Consider the following 9,415-nt stretch of genomic DNA (forward strand, 5'->3'; position numbering starts at 1 on the left):
CAAGAGACATTCGGGAGTATAGGGACGGCTCATTTGGAAATGCTCTTTAGAATATGCTGAAAAAGAAATAACCTCAGAGGGAAACCAAAAGGAAGCTTTCTGTGAAACTGCTCTGTGTCACGAGGGGGTCCGCTCACACAGCTAAGATTCTCTTTTCATTGAGCAGTATCACAATAAGGTTTTTGTTTACTCTGCGAAGTGATATTCAGCAGCGCTTTGAGGCTTACAGTGAAAGGAAATGTCTTCACATAGAAACCGAAGAGAAGGTTTCTGAGGAGCTGCTTTGTGACATGTGCATGAAACCTGCAGACAAACTTTCAGAGCAACTGCTTTGCGATGTGTGTATTCGTCTCATAGAGTTAAACCATTCTTTGGATTGAGCAGTTTGAAATCACTGTTTCTGTGGAATATGAGAAAGGACATTTGGAAATGCTCTTTAGAATATCTTGAAAAGGACATAACCTCAGAGAGAAACCAGAAGAAATCTTGCTGTGAAACTGCTCTGTGTCACGTGAATTCCGCTCACACAGTGAAGCTTCTCTTTTCATTGAGCTGTATCATAACACTGTTTTACTTTAGTCTGTGAAGGGATGTTCTGGAGGGCTTTGAGGCTTACGGAGAGAAAGGAAACGTCTCCAGATAGAAACTGGTGAGAAGCTTTCTGAGAAGCTGCTTTGTGACGTGCGCATTCCACTCAAAGAAATATACGTTTCCTCTCCTAGAGGATTCCAGAATCGCTTTTGGAGTAAAAGCTATCAAGAGATATTCGGGAGTATAGCGAAGACTATGGTGAAAAAGGAATTATCCTCAGACAAAAACTGGAAAGAAGATTTCTGTGAAACTGCTTTGTGTTAGATATATTTATTCATATTGCACAGTTAAAATTTCAATTATATTACGCAGTTTGGAAACTCCGTCATGCACAGATCTGCGAGGGGACATTCGGGAGCACATTCAGGCCTATGGTGAAAGAGGAGATATCTTCAGATAAAAATAGGATAGAAACTTTCTGAGAAACTACTTTGTGATGTATGCATTCCACTAAGGGAGTTATAGCTCTTTTCTCACAAGGCAGTGTTGGAATACTCTTCCTGTGAAACTGAAAAAGTGATATTTCGGAACGCATTGATGACGATGGCAAATAGTTAAATATACTGAAATAAAATCGAGGAAGACACGTTCCAAGAATATTCTCTCTAATATGTGCTTTCACTTCACAGAGTTAATGTTTACCCTATGTTGCCCAGTCTCGAAACTCTGTCTTTGAAGAATCTGTGAAAGGATATTTAGTGATGCACAGAGGCTTGTGTTGAGCGAGAAAATGTCTTCCGATGAAACCTGCAGAGAAACGTTCTGAGCAACTGCTTTGCTATGTGTGTATTCCTCTCCTAGAGTTAAACCATTCCTTGGATTGAGCAGCTTGAAATCACTGTTTTTGTGGAATCTGAGGAAGGACATTTGGGAACGATCCTTAGAATACGGAGAAAGAAATATCCTCAGGTAAAATCCAGAGGAAAGATTTCTCTAAAACTACTCCTGTGCAATCTTAATTCCTCTCACTCAGAAAAGCCTCTCTTTTCAATGAGCAGTTTTCTAGCCCTGTGTGTGTCTAGTGTGTGATGGGATATTCGGGATCACTTTGACGCTAATGGAGAAAAAGGAAATATGTTCAGACCGAAATGGGGAAAAGCTTTCCGAGGAACTGCTATGTGACGTGTGCATTCCAGTCACAGTGCTATACCTCTCTTCTCATACAGCATCGGGGAAACCCTTTTGGTGGAACAGGTACCAAGTGATATTCGGGAGCATGTTGATGCTGATGGTGAAAAGGGAAATAGCCTCAGACAAAAACTGGAAAGAGGCTTTCTAGGAAACTAATCTGTGATATTTGTAATCATCACACATAGATAAAGCTTTCTTTACCCTACGCAGCTTGGAAACTGTCATGGATGGATCCACAATGGAACCTTCAGGAGCACATTCTGGACTATGGTGAGAAAGGAAATATCTTCAGATAAAAACTAGAAAGAAGCTTTCTGTGAATCTGCTTTTTGCTATGTTTATTCATCTCACGTAGATGAAGCTTTCTTTACATTATGCAGCTTTGAAACTCCCTCGTGAATAGATCCACGAAGAGATATTTGGTATCACATTCAGGTCTATGGTGAAACAGGAAATATAGTCAGATAAAAACTGGAGAGAAGCTTTCTGAGAAACTGCTTGGTGATGTGTGCATTCCACTCAGGGAGTTACAACTTTCTTCTCCTCAGGCACAGTTTGAACACTGTTCCTGTAAAACCAAAAGATATTTGGAACACATTGAAGACTATGACAAAAAGTGAAATGTCGTCCAATAAAAAACAGAAAGAAGCACTCGAAGAAACCGCTCCCTGACATGTCGATTCTTTTCACAGGGTTAAAGCTTACTCTACAATTCCCAGTTTGAAAGTCGGTCTTTGAGGGTTCTGTGAAGGGATAGTAAGTGGTGACCGGAGGCCTGTGTGAGACAAGGAAATGTCTTCCATGGAAAAATGGAGAGAAACTGTCTGCACAACTCTTTTGTGGTGTTTGCATTCATCTCATAGAGTTAAATCATTCTTTGTATTGAGCAGTTTGAAACCACTTTTTCTGTCGAATCTGAGAAAGGACATTTGGAAACGCTCTTTAGAATATCCTGAAAAAGAAATAACCTCAGAGAGAAAGCAGAAGGAAGCATTCTGTGAAACTGCTCTGTGTCGTCTTAATTCCTCTCACTCAGGTAAGCCTCTCTTTCTATTGAGCAGTTTTCTAGCCCTGTGTTTGTTTAGCATGTGATGGGATATTCGGGAGTGCTTTGAGGCTAACGGTGAAAAAGGAAATATGTTCAGACAGAAACTGGAGAGAAGCTTTCCGAGGAACTGCTTTGTTATGTGTGCATTCCAGTCACAGTGTTATACCACCCTTCTTATACAGCGTCAGGGATACCCTATTGGAGAAACAGGTACCAAGTGATATTCGGGAGCATGTTGATGCCGATGGTGAAAAGGGAAATAGCTTCAGACAAAAACTGGAAAGAAGTTTTCTATGAAACTACTCTGTGAACGATCCTTAGAATATGGAGAGAGAAATATCGTCAGGTAAAATCCAGAAGGAAGCTTTCTGTGAAACGGCTCTGTGTTATCTTAATTCCTCTTACTCTGATAAGCCTCTCTTTTCATTGAACAGTTTTCTAGCCCTGTGTATGTTTAGCATATAATGGGATATTCGGGAGCACTTTGAGGCGTACAGTGAGAAAGGTAACATCTTCAGATAGATACTGGAGAGAAGCTTTTTGAAGACCTGCTTTGTGACGTGTGCATTCCACTCACAGAAATATACCATTTTTCTCCTAAAGTATTCTGGAATCCCTTTTGGAGAAAAAGCTACCAGGAGATATTCAGGAGTATATTGAGGGCTGTAGTGGAAAAGGAAATATCCTCAGACAAAAACTGAAAGAAGATTTCCGTGAAAATGCTTTGTGTTAGATATATTTATTTGTCCCGCATAGTTAAAACTTTAATTATATTACGCAGTTTGGAAACTCTGTCATGCAGAGACCTGCGAAGTTATGTTCGGGACAAATTCAGGCCTATGGTGAAAGAGGAGATATCTTCAGATAAAAACTAGATAGAAGCTTTCTGAGAATCTACTTTGTGATGTATGGATTCCACTCAGGGAGTTATAGCACTTTTCTCACAAGGCAGTGTTTGAACACTTTTCCTGTGAAACCGAAGAAGTGATATTTAGGAATGTATTTAGGACTATGGCGAATAGTGAAAAATACTGCAATAAAATCAAAGAAGAAGCGTTCGAAGAATCTGCTCTCTGATATGTGCATTCACTTCACAGAGTTAATGCTTACTCTGTGTTGCCCAGTTTTGAAACTCTGTCTTTGAAGAATCTGTGAAGGGATATTTAGTGACGCCCGGAGGCTTGTGGTGAGCGAGGAAACGTCTTCCGATGAAACCTGCAGAGAAACGTTCTGAGCAACTGCATTGTGATGTGTGTATTCGTCTCATAGAGTTAAAGCATTCTTTAGATTGAGTAGGTTGAAATCACTGTTTTTGTGAAATCTGAGGAAGGACATTTGGGAACGATGCTTTGAATATGAAGAAAGAAATATCCTCAGGTAAAATCCAGAAGGAAGCTTTCTATGAAACTACTCTGTGTCGTCTTAATTCCTCTCACTCAGATAAGCGTCTCTTTTCTTTGAACAGTTTTCTAGCCCTGTGTATGTTTAGCATGTGATGGGATATTCGGGAGCACTTTGAGGCTAAGAGTGAAAGAGGAAATATGTTCAGACCAAAAATGGAGAGAAGCTTTCCGAGGAACAGCTTTGTGACGTCTGCATTCCAATCACAGTGTTATAACTCTCTTCTCATACATCGTTGGGGAAACCCTTTTTTAGAAACAGGTACCAAGGGATAATCAGGAGCATGTTGATGCCGATGGTACAAAGGGAAATAGCCTCAGACAAAAACTGGAAAGAAGCTTTCTAGGAAATTGCTCTGTGATATGTGTAATCATTACACATAGATAAAGCTTTCTTTACATTACGTAGCTTGGAAACTGTCATGGACTAATCCACCAAGGGACCTTCAGGAGCACATTCTGGACTATGGTGAAAAAGGAAATATCTTAAGATACAAACTGGAAAGAAGCTTTCTGTGAATCCGCTTTTTGCTATGTTTATTCATCTCACATACATGAAGCATTCTTTACAATACACAGCTTGGAAACTCCCTCGTGGATGGATCTGAAGGGATATGTGGGATCACATTCTGGCCTGTGGTGAAACAGAAAATATAGTCAGATAAAAACTGAAGAGAAGCGTTCTGAGAAACTGCTTGGTGATTTGTGCATTCCACTCAGGGAGTTATAAATTTTTTCTCATAAGGCACAGTTTGAACACTGTTCCTGTAAAACCAAAAGACTGATATTCGGAGCACATTGAAGAGTATGGCAAAAAGTGACATGTTGTCCAATAAATAACAGAAAGAAGCACTAGACGAATCTGCTCTCTGATATGTCCATTCTTTTCACAGGGTTAAATCTTACTCTACATTTCCCAGTTTGTAAGTCGGTCTTTGAGGTTTCTGCGAAGGGATAATAAGTGGCGACTGGAGGCCTGTGTGAGACAAGGAAATGTCTTCCATCAAAAATCGGAGAGAAGCTTTCTGCGCACCTCTTTCGTGATCTTTGTATTCATCTCATAGCGTTAATAATTCTTTTGATTGAGCAATTTGAAATCACTGTTTCTGTGGAATCTGAGGAAGGACATTTTTAAACGCTCTTTAGACTATCCTGAAAAAGAAATAACCTCAGAGAGAACCAGAAGGAATCTTTCTGTGAAACTGCTCTGTGTCACGTGAATTCTGCTCACACAGTTAAGCTTCTCTTTTCATTGAGCTGTATCATAACACTGTTTTTGTTTAATTGGCGAAGAGATATTCTGGAGGGCTTTGAGGCTTACATTGAGAAAGGAAACGTCTTCAGATAGAAACTGGAGAGAAGTTTTCTAGGGAGCTGCTTTGTGACATGTGCATTCCACTCGCAAAAATATACCTTTCTTCTCCTAGAGGATTCCGGAATCTCTTTTGGAGAAAAAGCTACCAAGATATATTCAGGAGTATAGTGACGACTATGGTGAAAAAGGGAATATCCTCGGACAAAAAATGGAAAGAAGATTTCTGTGAAACTGCTTTGTGTTAGATATATTTATTCATCTTGCACAGTTAAAACTTTAATTATAATACACAGTTTGGAAACTCCATCCTGCACAGATCCGCGAAGGGACGTTCGGGAGCACATTCAGACCTACAGTGAAAGAGGAGATATCTTCAGATAAAAACTGGATAGAAGCTTTCTGAGAAACTACTTTGTGATGTATGCATTCCACTCAGGGAGTTATACCTCTTTTCTCACAAGGCCATTTTTGAACACTGTTCCTGTGAAACCAAAAGTGATATTTTGGAACGCATTGAAGACTATGGCGAGTAGTGAAATATTCTGAAATAAAATCGAGAAGGAAGCGTTCCAAGAATCTGCTCTCTGATATGTGCATTCACTTCACAGAGTTAATGCTTACACTATGTTGCCCACGTTCGAAACTCTGTCTTTGAAGAATCTGTGAAGGGATATTTAGTGACGTCCTGTGGCTTGTGGTGAGCGAGGAAACGTCCTCAGATGAAACCTGCTGAGAAACTTTCTCACCAACTGCTTTGTGATGTGTGTATTCGTCTCATAGAGTTAAACCGTTCTTTGGATTGAGCAGCTTGACATCACTGTTTTTGTGGTGTCTGAGGAAGGACATTTGGGAATGATCCTTAGAATATGGAGAAAGAAATATCCTCAGGTAAAATCCAGAAGGTAGCTTTCCGTGAAACTGCTCTGTGTCATCTTAATTCCTCTCCCTCAGATAAGCCTGTCTTTCATTGAGCAGTTTTCTACCCCTGTGTATGTTTAGCATGTGATGGGATATTTGGGAGCACTTTGAGACTAATGGTGAAAAAGGAAATATGTTCCAACCGAAACTGGAGAGAAGCTTTCCGAGAAACTGCTTTCTGAAGTGTGCATTCCAGTCACAGTGTTATACCTCTCTTCTCATACAGCATCGGGGAAACACTTTTGGAGAAACAGGTATCAAGTGATATTCGGAAGCATGTTGATGCCAATGGAGAAAAGGGAAATAGCCTCAGACAAAATGTGGAAAGAAGATTTCTAGGAAACTACTATGTGATATGTGTAATCATCTCACATAGATAAAGCTTTCTTTATATTATGCAGCTTGGAAACTGTCATGGACGGAACCACGAAGGGACCTTCAGGAGCACATTCAGGACTATGTTGAAAAAGGAAATATCTTCAGATAAAAACTGGAAAGAAGCTTTCTGTGAACCTGCTTTTTGCTATGTTTATTCACCTCCCATCCATGAAGCTTTCTTTACATTACACACCTTGGAAACTCCCTGCTGGATGGATCCACAAAGGGTTATTTGGGATCACCTTTGGGCCTATGGTGAAATAGGAAATATAGTCAGATAAAAACTGGGGAGAAGTTTTGTGAGAAACTGCTCGGTAATGTGTGCATTCCACTCAGGGAGTTACAACGTTCTTCACATAAGGCACCGTTTGAACACTGTTCTTGTAAAACCAAAACACTGATGTTTGGAGCACATTGAAGACTATGGCAAGAAGTGAAATGTCGTCCAATGGAAAACAGAAAGAAGCACTCGAAGAGACTGCTCTCTGACATGTCCATTCTTTTCACTGGATTAAAGCTTACTCTACATTTCCCACTTTGAAAGTCGGTCTTTGAGGGTTCTGGGAAGGGATTGTCAGTGGTAACCGGAGAACTGTGTGAGGCAAGGAAATATCTTCCATTGAAAATTGGAGAGAAGCTTTCTGCGCAACTGTTTTGTGATGTTTGCATTCATCTCATAGAGTTAAATCATTCTTTGGATTGAGCAATTTGAAATCACTGCTTCTGTGGAATCTGAGAAAGAACATTTGGAAACCTTCTTTAGAATACCCTGAAAAAGAAATACTCTCAAAGGGAATCCAGAAGGAAGTTTTCTGTGAAACTACTCTGTGTAACGTGAATTCCGCACACACAGTTAAGCTTCTCTTGTCATTGGTCAGTATCATAACACTGTTTTTGTTTAGTTTGCCAAGGGATATTCTGGAGCATTTCGAGGCTTACGGTGAGAAAGGAAACACCTTTAGACAGAAACTGCAGAGCAGCTTCCTTTGGAGCTGCCTTGTGACATGTGCATTCCACTCGCAGAAAGATACCATTCTTATCATAGAGGATTCCGGAATTCCTTTTGGAGAAAAAGCTACCAAGAGACATTCGGGAGTATAGGGACGGATATGGTGAAAAAGGAAACATCCTGAGACAAAAACTGGAAAGAAGATTTCTCTGAAACTGCTTTGTGTTAGATATACTTATTCATCTTGCATCATTAAAATTTTTCTTATATTACGCAGTTTGGAAACTCTGTCATGAACAGATCCACGAAAAGATATTCGGGAGCACATTCAGGCCTATGGTGAAAATGTAGGTATCTTCAGATAAAAACTGGATAGAAGCTTTCTGAGAAACTCCTTTTGGTGTATGCATTCCACTCAGGGAATTATACCTCTTTTTCACAAGGCAGTGTTAGAACACCGTTCCTGTGAAACCGAAAAAGTGATATTTCAGGGCCCACTGAGTACTATGACGAATAGTGAAATATACTGAAATAAAATCGAGGAAGAAGCGTTCCAAGAATCTGCTCTCTGATATATGCATTCACTTCAGAGAGTTAATGCTTACTCTATTGCATATAAATTCAGATAAAAACTGGAAAGAAGCTTTCTGTGAATCTGCTTTTTGCTATGTTTATTCATCTCACATTGATGAAGCTTTCTTTACATTACACAGCTTGGAAACTCCCTCGTGGATGGAAGGGAGAAGGGATATTTGGGATCACATTCGATCCTATGTTGAAATAGAAACTATAGTCAGATAAACACTGGAGAGAAGCTTTCTGAGAAACTGCTTGGTGATGTGTGCATTACACTCAGGGAGTTACAAATTTGTTCTTATAAGGCACAGTTTGAACACTGTTCCTGTAAAACCAAAAGAGTGATATTCGTAGCACACTGAAGACTATGGCAAAAAATGAAATGTCGTCCAATAGAGAACAGAAAGAAGCACTCAAAGTAATTGCTCTCTGATATGTCTGTTCTTTTCACAGGGTTAAGGTTTACTCTACATTTCCAGTTTTACAGTCGGTCTTTGAGGGTTCTGTGAAGGCATAGTAAGTGGGAACCAGAGGCCTCTGTTGAGCAAGGAAATGTCTTCCATCGGAAATTGGAGAGACCATTTTGTGCAAGTCTTTTGTGATGTTTGCATTCATCTCATAGGGTTAAATCATTCTTTGGATTGAGCAGTTTGAAATCAACATTTCTGTGGAATCTGAGAAAAGACATTTGGAAACGCTCTTTAGAATATCCTGAAAAAGAAATAACCTCAGAGGGAAACCAGAAGGAAGCTTTCTGTGAAACTGCTCTGTGTTCTGTAAATTCCTCTCACACAGTTCAGGTTTTCCTTTCATTGAGCAGTATCATTGCACTGTTTTTGTTTAGTCTGTGAAGGAATATTCAGGAGTGCTTTGAGGCTTACGGTGAGAAAGAAAACTTCTTCAGATAGAATCTGGAGAGAAGTTTTCTGAGGAGCTGCTTTGTGGCATGTGCATTCCACTCACAGAAATATACCTTTCTTCTCCTAGAGGATTCCGGAATCTCTTTTGGAGAAAGGGCTACCAAGAGACATTCGGGAGAATAGGGACGGCTATGGTGAAAAAGAAAATATCCTCAGAGAAAAATTGGAAAGAAGATATCTGTGAAACTG

The sequence above is a fragment of the Rhinopithecus roxellana genome, chromosome 3, assembly GCF_007565055.1.
Source record: "Rhinopithecus roxellana isolate Shanxi Qingling chromosome 3, ASM756505v1, whole genome shotgun sequence".
Taxonomy (NCBI): Eukaryota; Metazoa; Chordata; class Mammalia; order Primates; family Cercopithecidae; genus Rhinopithecus; species Rhinopithecus roxellana.